At 45.6% G+C, this 21627-nt stretch overlaps 1 long non-coding RNA gene across 3 annotated transcripts in view; it reads left to right on the top strand.

The window, feature by feature from the left end:
- The first annotated feature begins 1292 nt into the window (after nt 1-1292).
- LOC141103205 (uncharacterized) overlaps nt 1293-21627 on the top strand; it is a 47032-nt gene continuing 26697 nt past the window's right edge. For 2 of the 3 annotated variants that reach the window (XR_012235263.1, XR_012235264.1), the window contains exons 1-3: nt 1293-1427; nt 2232-2517; nt 4569-4952. This is a non-coding gene — a long non-coding RNA (uncharacterized lncRNA). Of the gene's footprint in view, nt 1428-2231; nt 2518-4568; nt 4953-6211; nt 8393-21627 lie in introns of those variants that run through there. The other variant, XR_012235265.1, reaches the window with a different exon arrangement.

The following is a 21627-nucleotide window of genomic DNA, read 5'->3' as shown; positions in this document are numbered from 1 at the left end:
ACATCAGGGTCCCCAGAGAGCCCCCCATACATCAGGGTCCCCAGAGAGCCCCCCCATACATCAGGGTCCCCAGAGAGCCCCCCCATACATCAGGGTCCCCAGAGAGCCCCTCCATACATCAGGGTCCCCAGAGAGCCTCCCCATACATCAGGGTCCCCAGAGAGCCCCCCTTACATCGGGGTCCTCAGAGACCCCTTTCCCTACATTAGGGTCCCTAGAGAGCCTCCCCTTACATTGGGGTTCTTAGAGAGCCTCCCCCTATATTAGGGTCCCCAGAGAGCCTCCCTCCTTACATCAGGGTGCCCAGGGATCCCCCTTACATCAGAGTCCCCAGAGAGCCCCCCATTACATCAGGGTCCCCAGAGAGCCCCTCCTTACATCAGGGTCCCCACAGAGCCCCTCCTTACATTAATGTCCCCAGAAACCCCCCCACATCAGGGTCCCCAGACTGATGACCCCCCCTCCTTCAAGAGGTTCCTCATTTACCTGGCTGGTGGAGGTAGGAGGCGGCGATCAGCAGCTCTATGGTGTCCACAGGCAGGGAATCTCCATGAGGCTTGTAGTTCTTCTCCTGAGTGTATACAGTGGAGAGGGCAGGGGCCTCTGACCCAGGCATGTATCAGCAGCAGTGTACAAGCAGAGCAACTCACTGAAAGTGAAACTGATACCTCCCCTCTTCTCTCCACTGTATACACTGACACTCGGGAAGAGAGAACTACAAGCTCCAGGGAGATCCCACCGCCCACAAGAACAATAGAGCTGCCGATCGCTGCCTCCCACCTCCCCCCACTGCATTCCAAACGGCAAGCCAAAGGTGCAGGGGGAGATTCCAGGTCTTGGGCCCCCCCACAGCGGCAGAATGGCAGGGCCCAGTCGCAAGTGCGACTGCAGCGACCCCTATAGTTCCGCCACTGCACACATAGGTTGGACTTGATAGACTTGTGTCTTTTTTCAACCTCACCTACTATGTAACTAATTTTGAAAGAGAAGCTGACAAGTCACGCAACAGTTGTACCTGTTGGGACTCACCAGAAAATGTAGAACCCATATTCCCAGCTGAATCTGGCTGCTGAGATGAACACAGCACCGGAATGCTGTACCCCACTGCTTTGTCTCCCTCCTGGGCAGACACCGCTGAGCTGCCAGGGGTTGCTGGCTCCCCGCTCTGCTGTGCTGATCCGTTGGACACTGGAAGTGTCTCCCATTTCCCGAGGAGAAGGCACCCCCGCCGAATGCGCCACCTCTTGCTCATCTTTCCGCCCTGCCTTCTGCTCCGCCTTCCACAAAAACGCAGCTCCTCCTACCTGGAAACGGAAACTTTTCTTCGGAATTTGCCTCTTCACACAGGATGGCAGCTTCATCAGGAAGCTCTGCTGTCTCCCCCGTGACGTATCCGGCATCTACAACAGCAGTTTCTTGATCCGAAGGTAAGGCGGGGCACTGCCACAGCCAGTCTTCTCCCTTCTCAGCCTCTGCACACTCCAAAAGTTGCCTCAAAAGGGTCTTCATGTCGCTGACAGGAAACTCCAGCGGGCTTTAGTATTAGCGCTCATAGCTTCCATGGGAGTCATATGACCTTTTTTAACCAATAGAAATTCAGGGGGATCTAGATCTAGAATAATTGAGGTCAGCTGACCTGATTGACCTATTGCAGACCTCCCATTGATTTTAATCAGTGGGGGGCCTCAAAACTGTCCCTGTCACAGTCCCATAAGGAAAAGGCGGGCCTTAAAACAGGCTTACCCTACCTTTCTCTGTGTTTCAGTTATTTCTAACCTACTCCTATTAACATATTAACCTGAATAATCTTGAGGTTTTTACGCTTACTTTGTGAAGATCCATGCACATTTACTTTCTTGAATTCCATGACACATACTCACTATACCCTGGGGGCAGGCACTGCTGTGTCACACACTTTACAGAGCATGCCTTCTGAACTACAGAGGTGCTGAGAGGAGGAGATTCAGGAAGTGTAGTCAGTACAGGAATCACTGCTTGCAGGTAGCAAGGTACCATGGGATATGTTGTCCATAGAAATGGAAAGAAAACAGCAGAGGAGGAGTTGCAAACGGTGCAGGGAATCCAGGAACTTTTGGAAAGAGATGGCCAGGGGGCAGGCAGCAATCACAACATAAAAGGAGGTTTTTTCAAAAAATTGTCAAAAGAACTGTTATTTATGTTGATATTACCTAGCTGAGGTTTTAAAATGAAAGTGTATTCTGTGACCATAGATTTCCGTTGACTTAGAAGAGGACCAGTGTTGGATGGCAAAGTGTTGTGTCCAAGGAGAACAAAGTCACGGCGGGGGAAGACGAGTATTGCAGCAAGAGTTGTTTTTTTATATTTTATCCACCTGGATTTTCTATGCCATCACCATGGAAGTCACCATATGAAGTCATAATCAGACCTCCCCTATCCACAGGGCTGCTGGGATCATCTGCACAAGGTTGCATAGCTTAAAAACTTCCACAGCTCTCTGATATATTTTCAAATGCAGCCACACTGAAGTATTTACTGGTAAATATGCAAACATCAGACAACATTTTCTTTAAGTACTCACTTTTACTTCTCATTTTGAATATTTTTACTTCTCATTTTGAATATTTTTTTTCTAAAACCTATTAATGAACTACATCACCATGCTGCACTAGTTTTGTCTCTGTGGGGGAGATTTACTAAAACTAGTAGACACAATCTGGTGCAGCGGTGCATAGTAACCAATCAGCTTCTAAAGTTTATTGTCAAAGCTTAATTGAACAAGTTGAAGGTAAAGGGTTTGTAAAGCCAGAAGGTTTTTTTATCTTAATGCATTCTATGCATTGTGATAAAAAGTCTTCTGTGTGCAGCAGCCACCTCAGCAACCCCTAAAGACGTCCGGGTTGGGGTGCTCTTATAGCGGCCGGACACGGCCGCTGTGTGAGCCTACGGCCTCCTGTTGCCGCGCTTGTTGAAAAACATCATCGTGGGTAAGTTTTACTTTGCCCCCTTTGCTCCCAGTCAAGTTTTCTTCTTGTATTCGTATCTTCTTATCCATACTAAGTTTATTGAATACAGCCCCTCTATGCAGTGCCATATGCAGCGTTAATCTATGCTTATGTATCACTACCTCAAACTCTATCTCCTTTATTAAGAACCAATACCCCTATACTGATGTGTGTTTATTATCAGTTTACAATATCCATAATTTGGTAAACTGTAACCCCAGTTTGCTACTTTCACTATTCCCTCTTACTTGTGGGCAAAAATCCCCCTTTTACTATTGTGGATTGTAATTTTGACAAATTTTGATTGCAGTTGCTGCAGTGACCTCTCTGCTGCCCACATCATTGGTTCCAACTCTGGGGGGCCTTTTTTGCTAATCCAACAGCGCTTGGCTCTGTCAACTCTTCACTGTATGATCCTTAGCATGCTGCCTTTATTTATTCCAACTCATGCGTTTTTCAATTGAATAATGCTCTAGGGGTAAGTGTCAGCTCTTAATACCTGTGTGCAGCCTCTCTTTATCCTGACCTGTTTTTCACATATATGGAAGTATTGGGTCTTGCGTCCTCACTGACCCTCACAGTTCCCCTCCCCCTCTCCCCCCCCCCCTCCCCCTCCCCCCTTTCTTCCCCCCCCCCTTCCTTCCTTTTTCCCCTCTCCCCTCTTTTCCTCCCCCTTCCCCCCTCCCCCCCCTTCCCTTCTTCCCCCCTGACTCATATCCTTCTCCCCCTTTCCTCTGTAAATCCCCTCTTCACCACCATTTCACATATCCAAGTCCTATCATCCTTTTTTGCACACTGGTTCTTGAAGTTTGGAGCTGTATCACTGGTACCCCTATATCTTACTTCCCCTTCAGTTCCTGGTCCAGTGACCCTTATAAATTAATCATTCAATAAATTTTATTTACTAGAGTCTGTTTGCTATCCCCTGTGTTCGCCGCGGGGGGAATTTTATGGGGCCCTACATATTCACAGAGAATTTCTGAACGGGTGAGCTGGTCCTTATTATGTTTAATTTGTATGTGATTGTTTAATGCTTTATTGTAATGACTTTGCTGCAACCTAAATTTCTTATGTATTTTTGGTTTTGTTTGTATTCATTATTATTATTTTTTCATGCTACATTATAGACTTTACTCTCCTGAGGAAGCGGTGAATACCGCGAAACCGGTCGAGAATCCAAGCTATATATGTACCCTCTGTCATTATTGGATGTAATCCGTATGGTTGTATATATTGCTCTTGCTTTGAATTACAACTGTATGTGACATTGTAATAATTTTTTAAAATTGTTTCTTATTAAAAATCTAATTTTTATCATATTATTTCTCTCTTAAACCTCCTTTTACTAAATATCCAACTATCTTGAGTACCGTAATAGTCCCTCCCCTTGTTTCCCTTCGTGTGGGGGGCTGGGATATCGGCCGACAGAAGCAGCCAACTGCGGCCGCTCCTTACCCCCTTACCTTTTCTTGTATTAGACAATTGGGATGATGGTACGTTTATTTTGGTAATTTAATTTTTCTAATATAGGCGCTCTTCCTTATTGTAACCCCTAATACTTACCTGAGCCCCATCTCTCTCCAGCGATGTCAACAAGTGTGGCAAGTGACAATCCGCAACATGTGGCAGGCTACGTGGCAAGTGACATGGCAAGTGACAATCCGCAACGTGGCAAGTGAAAATCTGCATCTGGTGACAGGCGACGTGGCAAGTGACAATCCGCAACGTGGCAGGCGACGTGGCAAGTGACAATCTGCATCTGGTGACAGGCGACGTGGCAAGTGACAATCCGCAACGTGGCAGGCGACGTGGCAAGTGACAATCCGCACAGTGGCAGGCGACGTGGCAAGTGACATGGCAAATGACAATCTGCAACGTGGCAGGCGACGTGGCAAGTGACAATCTGCATCTGGTGACAGGCGACGTGGCAAGTGACACACTCGGGGCTCCCACTGATTCTGCATTATGGTGAGTTAAACTATTTAATTTTTTATAACAATGTAATTATGGTAATAATGCGCTTCAATCATCCTGACACCATAACAACCATGGTGCCGTGATGATTGAAGCGCCAACACCAGCCATTTCCCCGATAAATGTACCCCAAAAAAATATATTTTCTGGCAGTGCCCCTCCCGAGACTAGACTCTGGATCCGCCCCTGAGCCCAGGGCTAAAGGGTATTGCCCCTCTATGTGTGCAGGCTGTGCCTGGAATTCATGTTTGTCTTAAAAGGCTTTCTGCTAGAGCCATTGCTGAAAAAAGGCTTTCTGCTAGAGTCATCGCTGAAACAGAGATACACTAGAACCTCCAGTTTTGTGGCTGCTGCTCTTTAAAATCTCTGTATGATGCCTCTAGATGCTGACATCCACCTATTGATACTAGCCCAGGAGTTGTAGGAGCCCTGTGTGAGTTTTTGGTATTCCATCTCTTTTGTTCTCCTGTTCTACATAGAATTTCAAAGTATAGCTTTGAAAACCACTTTCAAGTGTGAAACTACTTACTTTCAAAGGCACGTAAGTGTGATCTTTCTCGGGGACTAGGAATTTTCTATGGGGGAGTTCCTCTGCAGACTCTTTTCATTGGATGCACTAAAGCACTAAAGGACATCAAAATACTAAATATTAGAACTCCTGTTTGGCAGAGGCTCAGAATATCCTGTTATCGAGATGCTGTTACAGCATTTGTATTAGATGGGTGAGAGATAGGAACCATCTTACATGACCCTCCCGAAAAACATTGTTACAGTACTATATTTGGGCTTCCCTAAAACCTGGGCAAGATTTACCATTAGGCACAGTAGGCAAATGTCTATAGATAGCAGAGGTAAAAAGGTGACTTTTCCCTGTATAATTATTCGCCTTACATTTTCCCCATCATCAATAGAAAAAGTCACCTCATATCAGGTTAAAAAAAAGGAGGTAACCCTAGCAGATGGGTGTTACTTAGTACACCAGAAGTTGTGTCCCTAAAGCCTCCAGTGGTGAAACGTGTCTCTGCAAATACATTTGATGCAGTTCCTCAAAGATGCTTAATTTGTTAATAGAGGTTTCTTGGTTTAGAAAATACTATATGGCAATTAATAGATAAATGGCTGATAGGAGGAAAGAGCAAAATGGACATAAAACTTAGTTGTCACCAGAGCAAGAGGTAAGGGTACAACTGTCTAAGATTGGAATTTTTCTTTCACTTTGGAGTTTCTCCTGTCATTTTCTTTTTTATCTCCAGGACAAGAGGTGAAGTGAAATCTACCCAGTGGGACGTAGACAGAAAAATATAACCGAAAGGGATTTTAACCTTTTTGTATTTTATCTAAAACTAAGCAAAATTTAAGTGATATGTAGGTCCCATTCACACTGTATCTATATGCTGTGGTGTGCTACAGTGTGATTTGTTGTGTGTTAACATGCATTGCATTAACCCCTTCCCGACAGGCAGGTTGGCTCCCCTGGGCAAAACGATGTTACCTCACGTCACTTCACCTTTTGGCCACTAGGGGGCGCTATGTATGAACACCGATCTCTGTCTCCTCCTAGTCAGTCCCACCCCCCACCCCCCACAGTTAGAACACACTAGGGAACACAATTAACCCCTTGATCACCCCCTAGTGTTAACCCCTTCCCTGTTAGTGACATTTGTACATTAATTAGTGCATTTTTATAGCACTGATCACTGTATAATGTGTGTCCGCCTCAATATCACAGTCACGATAAAAATCTCTGATCACCGCCATTACTAGTAAAAAAAATAATAATAATAAATATGCCTTTAATCTATCCCCTATTTTGTAGACGCTACAATCAATATACGCTTATTGCGATTTTTTTTTACCAAAAATATGTAGAAGAATATATATCAGCCTAAACTGAGAAAAAATGTGTTTTTGTTTTTTTTTAAATTGGGATATTTATTATAGCAAAAAGTAAAAGGTATTGTGTTTTGTTAAAAATTGTAGGTCTTCTTTTGTTTATAGCGCAAAAAATAAAAACCTGCAGAGGCGATCAAATACCACCAAAAGAAAGCTCTATTTGTGGGCAAAAAAAGGACAGCAATCTTGTTTGGGTACAATGTCGCACGACCGTGCAATTGTCAGTTAAAATGACGCAATGCCATATCGCAAAAAATGGCCTGGTCATTGAGCAGCCAAATCTTCCAGGGCTGAAGTGGTTAAAGTAATTGTAAACGATCACCTTGTAAAGCAAAATATTCCGTTTCAAATAGAGATGAAGGGTAAAACATTTTTGTATAGATATGAAAAAAAAACACACATTATAAATATATTTTTTCTGTTTTTATAAGTGATCACGTTGCCTCTGTTCCCAGCAACATAAGAGCTGGGGGAGGAGAAGCAGCAGTACACTGAGCTTTCCAGTAAATGGCTGTGCAAGGAGGTGGGGGGGCACAAGTCTGATCATTGGAGGACAATAGGCTGAGTTCCCAGCATAGCTAGAAAACTGAACACGTTTTGTTCTCCTGCTGAGTGTGGTCAGTTTTTAAAAACAGAGGGACTAACAGGAATGCCAGGGATTTCACACAGAGGAAGCAATACAAAGAGAACAGGATACTTTCTCATATAAGTACATGGTAAAGCAGGCAAATATTAGTGATATGAAATGTTGGGGTAACAAACGCTTTAAGACAGGCCATTCAACTTACTACAATCCTGTCAAAATGGACATAACCCTTTTTTTTCTAATGTAGCTCACCGCAATTCATGGCATGTGCATTATGGTGTGAATACCCTTTTATTGAGAAGCTGCTACAGCGTTGGTTTTAGGGCGATGTGGTGAGACTGAGGGTGGAGAGAGGACACCACTATATACCTTAATTGAAGGTCATGTCATCTACCTGACTATTGAAAATTAGGTGCAGATGAACAGAAATGAATATCCTATATCAGGGCATTACTTAGGCATTAATTCATAAAGATATATTTCTGCTGTTAATCGGTCATCTAAAAAGAGTATAAAGATTGTTCAAGGCCTGAACAGCACATGGCTATGATTCTGGATAATATCCACTTAATCACACTTAGTGGTTTGCAGTCAGCTATTACACTAACGTGCCAGAATCTGAGTCACAGACAGGGCAAAAGTCAATTTGTGAGGCAATGGTTACTGATACAAGCAAGGGGGCACATCCACCCTGTAGCAAGACTTGTGCACTCTAGAAGAGTCCTTTTTATATGTAGTTTGGTGGTCTTGTATATATTTTAGCTCATATGCTCACCCATAATACTTTAGCATACCTCTCAACTTTTGAACTTCCGAATGAGGGACACTTGAGGTAAGGGAGGAACTGCAGCATGCGTAGCGTTTTGCGTCAAAATGTGGGTGTGACCAAACTCTTACCAGTGGGAGGGAGAGAGAGGGGGGTATGAGAGAGAGAGAGGGGGGTGAGAAAGAGAGATGCGAGAAAGGGATGTGAGAAAGAGAGGGGGTGGGGGGGGGGATAAAAGAATGGGGGGTTAGAAAAAGAGGGGGTGAGAAAGAGAGAGGGGGGTTAGAGAGAGAGGGATTGAGAGAGGGAGTGAGAGAGAGAGTTGAGAGAGGGAGGATGAGAAAGAGAGAGGGGGGTTAGAGAGAGAGAGGGGAAGGTGAGAAAGGGGGTGACAGAGAAAGAGAGAGGGGGTGAGAGAGAGAGGGGGTGAGAAAGAGAGAGAGGGGTAAGAAATAGAGGGGTGAGAGAGAGGGGAGTGAGAAAGAGAGAGAGGGGTAAGAAATAGAGGGGTGAGAGAGAGGGGGGACCTGAAAATGTGATCAGGCAGGGGGACCTGGAAGTGTTATAGGAGAGAAGACCTGGAATTTTGATCAGGGAGGGGGACCTGTAAGTGTGATCAGGCAGGGGACCTGGAAGTGTGATCAGGGAGGGGGACCTGTAAGTGTGATCAGGGAGGGGGACCTGTAAGTGTGATCAGACAGGGGACTTGGAAGTGTGATCAGGCAGGGGGACCTGGAAGTGTGTTCAGGCAGTGGGACCTGGAAGTGTGATAGGAGAGAGGACCAGGAAGTGTGATCAGGCAGGGGGACCTGGAAGTGTGATCAGGGAGGGGAACCTGGAAGTGTGATCAGGCAGGGTGACCTGGAAGTGTGATCAGGCAGGGGGACCTGGAAGTGTGATCAGGCAGGGGGACCTGGAAGTGTGATCAGGGAGGGGGACCTGGAAGTGTGATCAGGCAGGGGGACCTGGAAGTGTGATCAGGGAGGGGGACCTGGAAGTGTGATCAGGGAGGGGGACCTGGAAGTGTGATCAGGCAGGGTGACCTGGAAGTGTGTTCAGGCAGTGGGACCTGGAAGTGTGATAGGAGAGAGGACCAGGAAGTGTGATCAGACAGGGTGACCTGGAAGTGTGATCAGGCAGGGGGACCTGGAAGTGTGATCAGGCAGGGGGACCTGGAAGTGTGATCAGGGAGGGGGACCTGGAAGTGTGATCAGGCAGGGGGACCTGGAAGTGTGATCAGGCAGCGGGACTTGTTAGTGTGATAGGAAAGGGGGGCCTGGAAGGGTGGTAGGAAAAGGGGACCTGGAAGTGCAATAGGAGAGGGGGACCTGGAAGTGCAATCAGGCGGGAGGACCTGGAAGTGTGCTCAGGCAGGGGGACCTGGAAGTGTGACAGGACAAGGGTACCTGGGCAATATGAAAGGAAGGGGCACCTGGGCAATAGGACACTTAACTAACACCTGTTCATTTTAACTTTAGCGTGGCGCCTGGGAATTATGACAGGAGGAGGGCAACTGGTCTGTGTGACAAGAGGGGAGAGTGTGACAGCAGAAGGATCCCTGTGCACACACCATACTTGCTCAGGCACTGGGAAAATATGTATTCTTTTCTCCAGTGTTGGGGTTTTTGACTGGAGTCAGGAATCTGAAGGTGGCAGAGAATGTACTGCATTTGTAGGTTACCGGGTGGGTGCAGCCTGGGGTGAAAGTGGTCCTCCTACATCACCAGGTGGGAACAGCCTGGGGCAGGAGTAGTACTGACACATCCCCGGAATCCGGGACGGTTGGGAGGTATGCTTTAGTAGCAGTAGTCCTTTAACAATTTAATTGTTGTATTTTGTAAATACGTCTGTAACAAATTCAATGCCTTTTTGAACCAACAATTTACCTGCTGTTTTATGAAATAAAAATATAACCATGAATGTTTGAAAAGTCTTCTGAATTCTTCAACTGTATTTCATTAGAGGTAACAACACCGCCGACAATCATTTTCTTCAAATACACAAAATCTCAACCTCTTATTATATTTTCTTACAAAAACTATGCTGTGTTGAGCTGGGTCTAGCTGAGAAGTCAGTGAAAATCCCAGCTGAGGAATAGTTTTAAGATCACACTGAACACAGAAAGGAGTTCTCTTGATGTTTGTATCATTGCACTTACTATAATACTTAAAGTAGAACTTTACCCATAACAATTTAATAAAAAAGAATGTTCTTTAGCAAGTAACATGCATACAACATTAAAAATGATGCTACCAAAATTAGTGTGTGCTGTAAATTGCCTTCAGCATCGTCCCTGTTTCTTCTTGTTGAAGGCTGCCATTTTGCTGAAGCTCAGAGCCCCCGAGCAGCAGTAAATTTTAGGCTGTTCAGCAGATCAGCCTCTACATTGTTGGCACAGTAATGAAAAATAGAAAGCAACTAAGCATGTGCAGAGCAGGGTGAGACAGTGCATTACTGGATGTTAAATGGTATAGGCACTTATTTTTATTGTTTTACATAGTTATACCTGCAAAAGGGGCCAGCCTGATGTGATCTAACAGAACTTAATTTTCTGACTAAAGTTCCACTTTAATATGGTTAGGGATGAGCTTTGGGTTCAGGTCAACTAATGCCCCGTACACACGGTCGGACTTTTTATTCGGATATTCCGACAACAAAATCCTAGGATTTTTTCCCGACGGATGTTGGCTCAAACTTGTCTTGCATACACACGGTCACACAAAGTTGTCGGAAAATCTGATCGTTCTAAACACGGTGACGTAAAACACGTACGTCGGGACTATAAACGGGGCAGTGGCCAATAGCTTTCATCTCTTTATTTATTCTGAGCATGCGTGGCACTTTGTCCGTCGGATTTGTGTACACACGATCGGAATTTCCGACAACGGATTTTGTTGTCGGAAAATTTTATCTCCTGCTCTCTAACTTTGTGTGTCGGAAAATCCGATGGAAAATGTCCGATGGAGCCCACAAACGGTCGGAATTTCCAACAACACGCTCTGATCGGACATTTTCCATCGGGGCATAAGAGTTCGCTGAACAGGGGAACTAAATGGCCAGATTTGTAATTTTGTTATTTGTGACTAGCCGAACCTTAGGTTGCTACAGCAAATCATTTTAGTGGCAGTATTACTATCAGCACTAAATGAAGCTTTCGGTCACTAGCCCGCCAAAAGGAAACAAGCCAGAGTGCATTCAGGGTGACTTCATTGACCAAACATGGTCAAGACCATAGTTAGTCAATGATATCAGCCAGTCAGTTTGTTGACATTCAGCAGCTAGTCAGGGAGCTGTCATTTCTGGCCAGATTACAGCAGGACATTTCGTCAGGCCATCATTCATCGTGACTGACAATGACTAACTTACAAGAGGTATGTACCCCTTACTTATTCACATAAGGAGGAAGGCAGATAACTGGGAGCCCCCTTATCACAAAGCGGATTCCAGATTTCAATAAGTCCACCCCACAGACACCCACATCTGCATGGCCAGGGTTTTGGGAGTGAGGCATTGTCCCTTTGTGGCTTGGTATAGTTCAGGAGGGGGTTTCACCCTCACTGTCCCTTCTATTCCTGCCAGGCCGGACTGCATGCCTGGATATAGGTCTGACATTTAGGGGGGACCCCACTACATTTTTTTGTGTGTGCAGTTCCCCTTAAAAATCCATACCAGACCCCTATCTAGGATAAGGGTCTGGCCAGGAAAGGGAGGGTCAGTGAGTGTGTGTCAGTTTGTTAAAAAGAGATTCTCAATAGTGTCACAGTTCATTTTAGGTTTGGATTAGCTTCCGGTTCACCAATTCTATGGGTTTGTGGCAAATCCTTGCTTTTTCTATGCCTATTATTCGACAATAGCTTGCTTAGCCTACCCTTACAAATGTATATAACAACTGCAGCACTTGAAGTGAGACTCGCTTGCTGTATGCTTTAAAGTGGATGTAAACCCGATTCATAAATTTTGAGCTGGGTACATAAATCTGCTGTGTTTTCTTATCTCTCTGCAAAGCCCTAAGTCCTGTGGCTTTCTCCTGCTCCGTTCTTCTGTTATCAGTATGATAACTTCTGACAAGTTCTCTGAAACATGTGATAAACCCAACCTGAAATTTGTGTCAGGGCGGGTGCTATAAATAGATTAGCAGACAGTTGGTCATTTCACAGTTCTGCAAGTCTCTGCCTGTGGAGAGGGGATGTGTGCCTTTCCACCAATCAGCTGTCTCACAGTGTATGGCAAGACTCCCCTCCCCCTGCTGGAACAGGACGAGCAAATTCTAACAGAAGGTACACTTTCTAAACAGTATATAAAGCTGAAGACAGCAAATATACATGTAAAACTTATGTAAGTGTCATCTACCTGATAAGAGACTGAGTTGATGAGGTCGGCCTCTCTTATATCTCCTGTCCTGGCCCCACTAAGGATGAGACAGAGGAAGCTGAAGGACAAAAGGGACACGAGTGCCTGATGCAGATGATTCTGGGCCAGCAGCTTGTCAGGGACTCCCTTTAAATAGGCTGTCTGGCGCCAAGAGGAATTATGCCCGCACATGCGTGCGCATGCACACACGCGAATGCAGACTCTCGCGTGCATGCGCGTGCCTGTTAGCCATTCTATGGGAAACTCTATACGCTTGCGCACATCTATGTGCCAGACATCTCACAAGAATTCCCTGACAGTAGGGAAATTTGTTTAATCTCTGTGTATCATCTGAGGCTGTTCACTTCACTGGGTATATGTGAGGGTTTACATCCACTTTAAGTGGTTGGAAAGGCTGAAGGTTTTTTTACCTTCATACATTCTATGCATGAAGGTAAAAAACTTTCAGTGTCCAGTTGCCTCCTAAGCCCCCCTAATACTTACCTAAGCCCGATCCCAATCCAGTCTTATGCACGAGAGCTCCCATCTCTCCTACTGGGGAGGCATGTACATATTGCCATGGGCCCACATTGATCACCGCTGTTCTGGGCATTATTAAACCCATAAGGCCCCATTCACAAGGGAACAGTGGGGGCGGTGGGGGCGTCGGCGGTAAAGCGCCGCTATTTTTAGATTCCATTGTTACAGAGGGTTCCAGTGTTCTACCTGTTTCAGTTTTCCTGTTGTTACAACTGTTCCAGTGCTGTGGTGCTCAGGGACTGCTGTATCAGGAATCCAGAGGTAATTGGAGAAAACTCCAGTCATCATTCACCTCTGAACAATCAGAAGTGGTGAGAGATCTCTTTGCCACATGAGCAGTGTTGCCAACCTACCAGATTGAAATTTACTGACACGACACCCAAAATTTACTGGCACAGCCACGTTTTTACTGCCATCGGACTAGCATATAGACGAGCGGATTTCTGGGTCCGGCGGAGTTACGACGTAAAGATTTGAAACCTGTTCCAAATCTAAAGTCTGTCAGATTTGCGACTGCAAAAGTCCGCTGAAGGTCCGGTGAAGCCCACACACGATCAGATTGTCCGTCGGATTTGGTCCGTCGGCGTCCGTCAGACCAGTCCGGTCGAAAAGTCCGACCGTATGTACGCCCCATAAGAGAAAGTGTATAGGGTTCATTTGAATGGGTGTAGAAAGTAGTTTTTGTAGAAGAGCCTGAATCTCAGTCCAATACGGGCCGATGACGGGGCACTCCCAAAAGATATGAAAGTGAGATCCTACAGATTCACCACATCTCCAGCATAAGTTAGAAATAGTGGGGTTACGGGCATGTAGTAAGTCAGGGGTTCTGTACCAAAAAAACAATATCTTAATAGCAGTTTCTTTCTGTGCTACACATCGTGTAATTTTCATGACAATTCCCATAGTGGCAAGATTGGCTGGTGCAATATAGAGGACCATTTTTTCATGTAGTTATTTGTGGTATCCGTTAGAAGGGGAGTCTCATGTAAGATTTTATATATGGATGATATCAATTTGGGTTCGTAAGGGCCATTAGCACATCGAATCTCAAAATCTGTGGGTTTCTCTAAAGACTCCAGAAACAGTGGGCAAGTTCAAAGAATTTTATGATGATCTATAAAGCTCTTTGCAGAACGAGACGAGGGAGGAAATGGATAGCTTTCTTGGGGATCTGAGTCTCCCCTTTCTCTCTGAGACTGACAGATCAGAGCTGGACCATCCTATAACTTTAGAGGAGATGCAGCGGATCACTAATGAAATGGCTAGGCAGAATTCCCCGGGCCCAGATGGCCTCCCCACCGAGATATATCGCCATTATGGTAAGGTATTGCTTCCCAAGCTGTTGAGGGTATTGAATTGCTCCTTAGCAACGGGAGTGCTGCCCCCATCAAAGATGGATTCCACTATAATTACTATACATAAGGAGGGCAAAGACCCACTTGATGTTGCCTCATATAGGCCCATTGCACAGATATGAAAATCCTTGCAAAGGTCCTGGCGGCCAGGCTTAATAAAGTAATTGCGAAACTCATCCACCCTGACCAAACAGGCTTTATACCCGGCAGAACAACTACCACAAATATAAGGCACCTATATTTGAATCTTCAGGCCCCAAAGGATGGGGGTGGAGAGAGGGCCATTCTGTCTTTGGACGCCGCCAAGGCCTTTGACAGTTTGGAATGGCAGTACCTTTGAAGGGTAATAGAGGCAGTCCAACTGGGTCCAGGCTTCATCAACTGGGTCAAAATGCTCTATAGAGCACCAGAGGCTAGAGTACGGGTAAATAATGAACACTCTGATAAATTTAGATTGGGGAGGGGGACGAGACAGGGATGTCCCCTGTCACCCCTCCTCTTCGCCATCGCGATTGAACCTCTGGCTATCGCCATCAGAGCCTCTAACTAAGTGAGGGGTTTCAAAAGAGGTGATGTGGAGGAAAAGCTTGCACTATATGCAGATGACCTTTTGTTATTTCTTGGAGACACGCAGGATTCCCCTAAGCAAGTTATGAATATTATTAACTGATTTGGTCAAATTTCTGGGTTAAAGATAAACTGGGCAAAATCTAGTTTGCTACCCATAGATCCCTTGGAAGGTCCCCTTCTGGAGGAGGTGGCCCAGATCCAAGTGGTCAATATATTTAAATATCTGGGTATAAATATTACAAGAGATCCTTAACTTTATACCTCACACAACTTTGACCCGCTATTGACCAAATTTAGGGGCAAAATAAAAGTGTGGAAACGCCTGCAGCTATCTGTGGCAGGTCGCTGTAACCTAATCAAAATGATTTGGATGCCACAGCTCCTATATGTACTGCATAACTCCCCAATTTGGCTTCACAAGAAGTGGTTCCAAAAGATAGATATTTTGTTCAGAGATCTGATTTGGAAGGGTGGCCCAACAAGAATACGCTTAACTACCCTGCAGCTCCAGAAATCGGAAGGAGTAGCGCTTCCGCATCCCTTCAGCTATTTCTTGGCGTCTCAACTCCAGCATATAGCAGGGTGCAATCTAGTAGGCCAAGAAGCATGCAGAATGTTGCTCCTACAAAATACCCCACACGACTCAATAGTTGCAGCTTTGGAGGCAGGATCATTCACCTCAGGCTTCCCTACTCTGAATCTAATGATGAGTGTATGGGACACCGTGAAAACAATTCTGAAATATAGAGGCCTCACTGTGCACACCCCCCTTTGGGAGAACAGCAAACTGGGAGAACTACAAAAGATGGGGGTAGTAAAGGAATGGGAGAGACGTGGTATAAAATACATTACCCAGCTTTACTCAGATGGCACTTTGAAATCCTTCCAGGATCTGAGATACCAATACGACCTACCGAATAATTCTTTTTTCAGATATTTACAGGTCAGGCACGCACTGGTCGAACAGTTCAGAGGGTGCCCCCTAGAATGGAATACAATCCCAGTTCTTCAAAAATGTATTACTGTAGAGTCAGGGAAAGGGTTCATTTCAAAAATGTATCCATATATCAACAAGGGGAGAATGGGAGGGATGGAACCCTCTTTGTACAGAAGAAAATGGGAAAAAGACATGGGAGATATCTCTGAATCGCAGTGGAACAGAATTTTGGAACTGGCCCCTGTGGTCTCGCTGGCCCCCTCCCAGAGGTTGTCAAATTTGTTCTTGTTATATAGAACCTATTATACCCCTTGAAAACACAAAAGAGCCATGTTTGGGTTATATAGGATGGTATTGATTGTTTTTATGCATTTTTTTTCTCCCTTTTGCCACTAGTGCCTTTTTCGTTGCCTGCATTTTTTTTTTTTTTTCTCGTTTCAATATATTTTATTTTGTCAAAAGTGGATGAAAAGAATACATCACAAGTTATAGATACAACGTGAGACATTCGTCTTGGGGCGACCAACACGGTCATGTGGAAGACATATTAATCAGTGATATTATTACAAAACATATCTGCATAAAACAAACATAACCTGTCAAGTGTTTTGATCAGAGTCCCCGGGTGTCAAACATGTTCCCAGGGGCTTTATCCGATGAGAGGTGCAGAAGGGGAGAAACCCCCGCCACACCAACTGGGCACAAGCTGTGGCGGCGCTTCCCACCCCCTCAGCATCCCCCCATCATAGACAATAAAGCTATTGATTAATCTTGTGTAAAGAAAAAGAAAATGTAGAGGGTTATTAACCCAATTCGTAGAACAGTAAGTGTATGAACTAGTCCATCGTTTTCTGGACAAAGGAATAACTTCGAGTCCTGTGAAGGAAAGACTGCTCAAGAAAATACAAACAAGGACACAGGCATGGGAACACATGCCTGAATTAGGGAATTAGAACAGCGACATGACCGTAAGAATCTAGGTGTAGTCGAAGTTGGGACCGGGAGCAGGGCGAATCTAGACCCCGGCCCCGGTCACAAACAGTCAGTCAGTGGCTCAAGTCCAAGACTGACCTAGAGAGGTAGGGGATAGGAAGGAATACAAGAGGAAAGAAGAGGGAGGAAAAAGAAAGAAGAGATATACGATAGAAGAGGTGAGTACGAGTCGACTGGGGGGAAAGAGAGCCGGAAGGTGACATCCAGGGAGAAATAATTAGAGGGCAACCCCTACAAAGGAAGCCCAGGGTTCCCAAATTCGTTTAAATTTATCCGAGCGATCCAGGATTACACTTGCCATCTTCTCTTGGTTCATAATCCAAGAGATCTTTCTTTTGGCTAGAAGTGTTGAAACTGATGGTTTTTTCCATGCATGAGCCAGGGTGAGTTTGGCACCTAAGATGATAAAGAATATAAGGCGTTGAGTAATCCTGGAGGCTTCTTTCACTGGGAAGTTAAGGAGCGCTATGGGGGGGACATTTGAATAGGTATTGAGGTTAACTTGCCAATCCAAGAAAAGATCTTGTGCCAATATGGTCGAACTCTGGGACAGGTCCACCAGATATGGAGCATATCGCCTGTAAGGCCACATCCTCGAAAACATAGGGGAGAAGCTGACGGGTACATGTGCGCTAGCTTTGAGGGGACCAGGTACCATCTAGTCAATACTTTTAAACTAGCTTCCATGAGGCTGGAGTTAAGGATACCTTTGTATGATTGGGAAAAGTTCCGGTGCCACGTTTCCAATGTCCAGTGTTGGGAAAGGTCAGTTTCCCAAGCCTGCATGAAAGACGTCTTGGATTGCGCGGAGGACAGGGCTTTATAGATTACCGAGATGCCCCCCCTCTGCTAACTGGCCTGACCACACCATATTTCATAGGGAGTTAGTTGGGGCCCATTCGGGAGTGTTTTACACCTTTTGTGTAAAAAGTTTGAGATTTGAGAGAATCTGAAGGATTCAGAGACAGGCATGTCTAGGTTGCTAACACAGAATGCTTTGGAGAGTGGGCCCAGAGGTCTAAGGAAGTGCCCTATTCTGTATAACCCTTTGTCGAGCCACCATCGAAATGCTGATATGTCAAGGCCCGGAGGGAAATCAGGATTTCGAAATAAATGTTGCAATGGTTTTGTGGGGGAAGTCAGATGTTGGTTGCCACGCAGACTGTCCCATAGTGCGAAGGAGTGTGAGAGGGTTGGGGAAAGTATGGAGGGTCTTAGTTTTCTATGGCTCCAGAGAAGGTAGTCTAGAGTGTGGAGAGGGACTGCCTGCCCTTCTATGTGAATCCAGTCAGGTTGTTCCCAGCGTGAGTATACCGCTGAGATCTGGGCTAGATGAGCAGCTTGCAAGTACCAAAGCAGATTTGGAAGTCCCATGCCCCCTTCAGTTCTAGATCTGAACAGGACTGCTTTGGGGAGTCTGTGTCCCCCTCTACCCCAAATGTATTTGACGATTTTAGCTTGGAGTCGTTGTAGGCGAGTTTTGTCTACAGGAATCGGGAGGGCTCTAAAATAGTAGAGAATGCGGGGGAGTAGAGTCATCTTAATCGTGTTGATTCTACCCAGCCATGACAGGGATAGACGGGACCACCGGGAGAGGTCTTCCTCTAGTTTTTTGTAGAGAGGTGGGTAATTGGCTTGGTATAGGAGTTCTATCCTGGGGGTCAGTTTGATCCCCAGGTATGTGATGGAGGAGTCGTTCCAGGAGAATTGGAAGCTCTCCCTGAGCCTGGCCAAAAGAGGGTCTGGGATGTTAATATTGAGTGCCTGTGATTTATCGTAGTTAACCCTAAGGCCTGATGCTGCCCCGAATTGCTCTAGGAGGTGACATATGTTGGGGAGTGACGTCAGTGGGGAGGAGACAAATAGTAAGATGTCATCTGCAAATAATGCGCATTTATGACACTTGGGGCCACTTTGAATGCCTTGAATATTCGGGTTGTTTCTGATGGCTATCGCTAAGGATTCAATTGCTATGGCAAAGATTAATGGGAATAGGGGGCAGCCCTGTCTGGTTCCTCTAGCTATGGCGAAGGATTCTGAGTAAAATCCCTGCAGACGCACCTGAGCCGAGGGGTTGGAATAAAGGGCATGCATGACATTAAGAAATTAATTCCCAAATCCCCATCTTTGAAGAGTTTTGAAAATATATGGCCATTGGACAGTATCAAAAGCTTTTTGGAGGTCTAGAGAAAGTAAACATCCCTGTCTGGAAGGGCCCCCATCCCAGTTAGAATTGAGAAGAGACATTAGATCGATCGCTCGTCTAGTTTGGTCAGGTCCCTGCCTCCCTGGGATGAAGCCCACTTGGTCTTTGTTAATGTATAATCTAATGAAGGAGGCCAGGCGGTCTGCAAGGATCTTAGTCAGAATCTTTAAGTCATTATTAATGAGAGATATTGGTCTATAGTTACTAACCGAGCTGGCATCTTTATCAGGTTTAGGGATGACCGTGATGTAGGCCGTGTTAAGTGAGGCATCTAGTAAAGTCCCCTGCCTGAGTGCGTTAAAGAATCGGGCCATATAAGGGGCAAGAATAGAAGAGAACGATTTGTAATATGGTATGGAGAAGCCATCTGGGCCAGGTGCCGATTGAGATTTCAAGTGTTTAATAACTGCACATACTTCCTCAGCGGAGATGGGGGAGTCTAGTTTCTGGCGGTGTCTTTCTTCTAATTTGGGAATTTGAATGTTGTCTAGGAAGTGATCTACCGTCTCTGTAGTGGGACCGTTCTCACCACTGTATAGGGATTTGTAAAAGGTCAGGAATTCCCCCATTATTCGTTTAGGGTTCTGGGACAGAGTGCCACCTTGGATTTTGATTTTGGGAAGGGCTGGGGATTTAAATTTCGGGGATAGCCTGCCCGCAAGCATAGAAACGATTCTATCGCCTTGGCAATAGAATCGGGATCTATTCCACCATAGCCATTTTTCGTCCCTTGTGGTCATAGCGAGGTTTAATGCCGTACGAGCTGCGTCCAGCTTGACGGTGGGAACAGCTCTTGGGTCGGCCTTGTGTTTTTTAGTTAAGGCTGTATAATCCTTATCCAATTTCTCTATGTCAGCTTTGTTGGCTTTATTGTTCTGAGAGGCAATTTGGATCAGATGACCTCTAATTACGGCCTTATGTGCTGCCCAAAGGCAAGAAGGGCTAGTTTCTGGCTGATCGTTTGTAGTAAAGCAACTGCTGATTATAGTTTCGATTTCTTTGATTCTAATCTGATCACTCAGGATGGACTCATTAAGTCTCCAACGCCTGCAGGGTTTAGGGCCCAACGGGCACTGAATGGAAAGGATCACTAGTGAGTGATCCGACCAGACTACATCTTTGATATATGCCCTGTTCGTTAGGGGAATAGAAGCAGAAGCGATGAGGATATGATCGATTCTCGCGAAGGATCTATGGGGGTTAGAGAAGTGTGTGAAGTCTCGTAGGGTGGGATTTACTTCCCTCCAAATATCAACGAGACCTTGTTGAAAGATTAGTTTGGCTATACGAAGACTTTGTTTAGTGGGTCTGGTGAGGCGTTTACCAGGGGGACGAGACTTGTCCAGGCCCTGGTCAAAGGCCGAATTAGAGTCGCCTCCAAATATCACTGTACCCTCCAGCAGTGGTGTTAGTGTTGTAAACAAGCGTTGAAAGAAGGCTAGTTGGCCTCTGTTGGGGGCATAGTACAAAATCAAAGAATACAGTTGGTCGTCTAGTTCCCCCACAATGAGGATATAGCGACCATCAGGGTCCCTGTGTTCAGATTTGAGAGTAAATTTGCATCGTTTAGAGATAAAAATGCCCACCCCCTTCGTTTTATCTTCCGCATTGGCTAGTGTGAAGAAGGGAAATTTGGAGTGTACAAAGGATGGATTGAAGCGTTTGGGGAAATGCGTTTCCTGGAGGAGAACTACGTCTGCTTTTTGTGCATGTAGGTATTGGAAGACTTTGCGCCTTTTTGCCGGTGAGTTTAGGCCTTGCGCATTATGTGATATTATTTTAAGTGGTGCATTTACGGGTGGGTCATCAGCCATCGAGCAGTAGATGGGGCAGGGCTAGGAAATCTGCAGCACTTACCATCTGACGTCCACGGATGCCAAGACATCCCGCATAGCGAGCGAAGACCGGTGAGATGTCCTGATGTTGTCCGGATAATTCCCCCCGGCCGACTTCTACGGGGAAATGTAAAATAAAACATTGTTGGGAAAGAGAAAAGGAAAAGCATGAAAGAAAGACGGGGGACAAGAGAGTCTCCCGTAGAATGGAGGGGACAGAGTCCTCCATCGGAAAGTGTGTGTCACACTGGAGTCCATCCCGAAGGTAGGGAATGGTCCTGTCCAGGGTAGGGTAGATTACCTAAACCACTAGACAGGAGGGGGCGCATGAACACCACTTCAGCAGAGTGGCCGTTGAAAATGGTTTGCGATTAGCATGATAAAGGCACTGGTGGCGGCATTAACATAGTACCCTCCCTGCTAACAGTGTCGCATACTAAGTAACACGTGGAGGTGAAATTGCATCATTAAACTGATAATGCTTATAGTAATTAAACAGTTAACAAACAAATAAGCGTGGACCTGGATATGTGAGGGTGAGCTGTGAAAAGGGGCAAAGGGTGTACAGGAGGGGGAAGTGAAAATGACTGATGGGGAGGGCGTATAACTGGTATGGCTATCCAAAACATTGTGGATTG

This window comes from Aquarana catesbeiana, linkage group LG07, assembly GCF_042186555.1.
Source record: "Aquarana catesbeiana isolate 2022-GZ linkage group LG07, ASM4218655v1, whole genome shotgun sequence".
Lineage (NCBI taxonomy): Eukaryota > Metazoa > Chordata > Amphibia > Anura > Ranidae > Aquarana > Aquarana catesbeiana.
The sequence above is the reverse complement of the archived record's forward strand: the minus strand, read 5'-3'. Positions and strand labels throughout refer to the sequence as shown.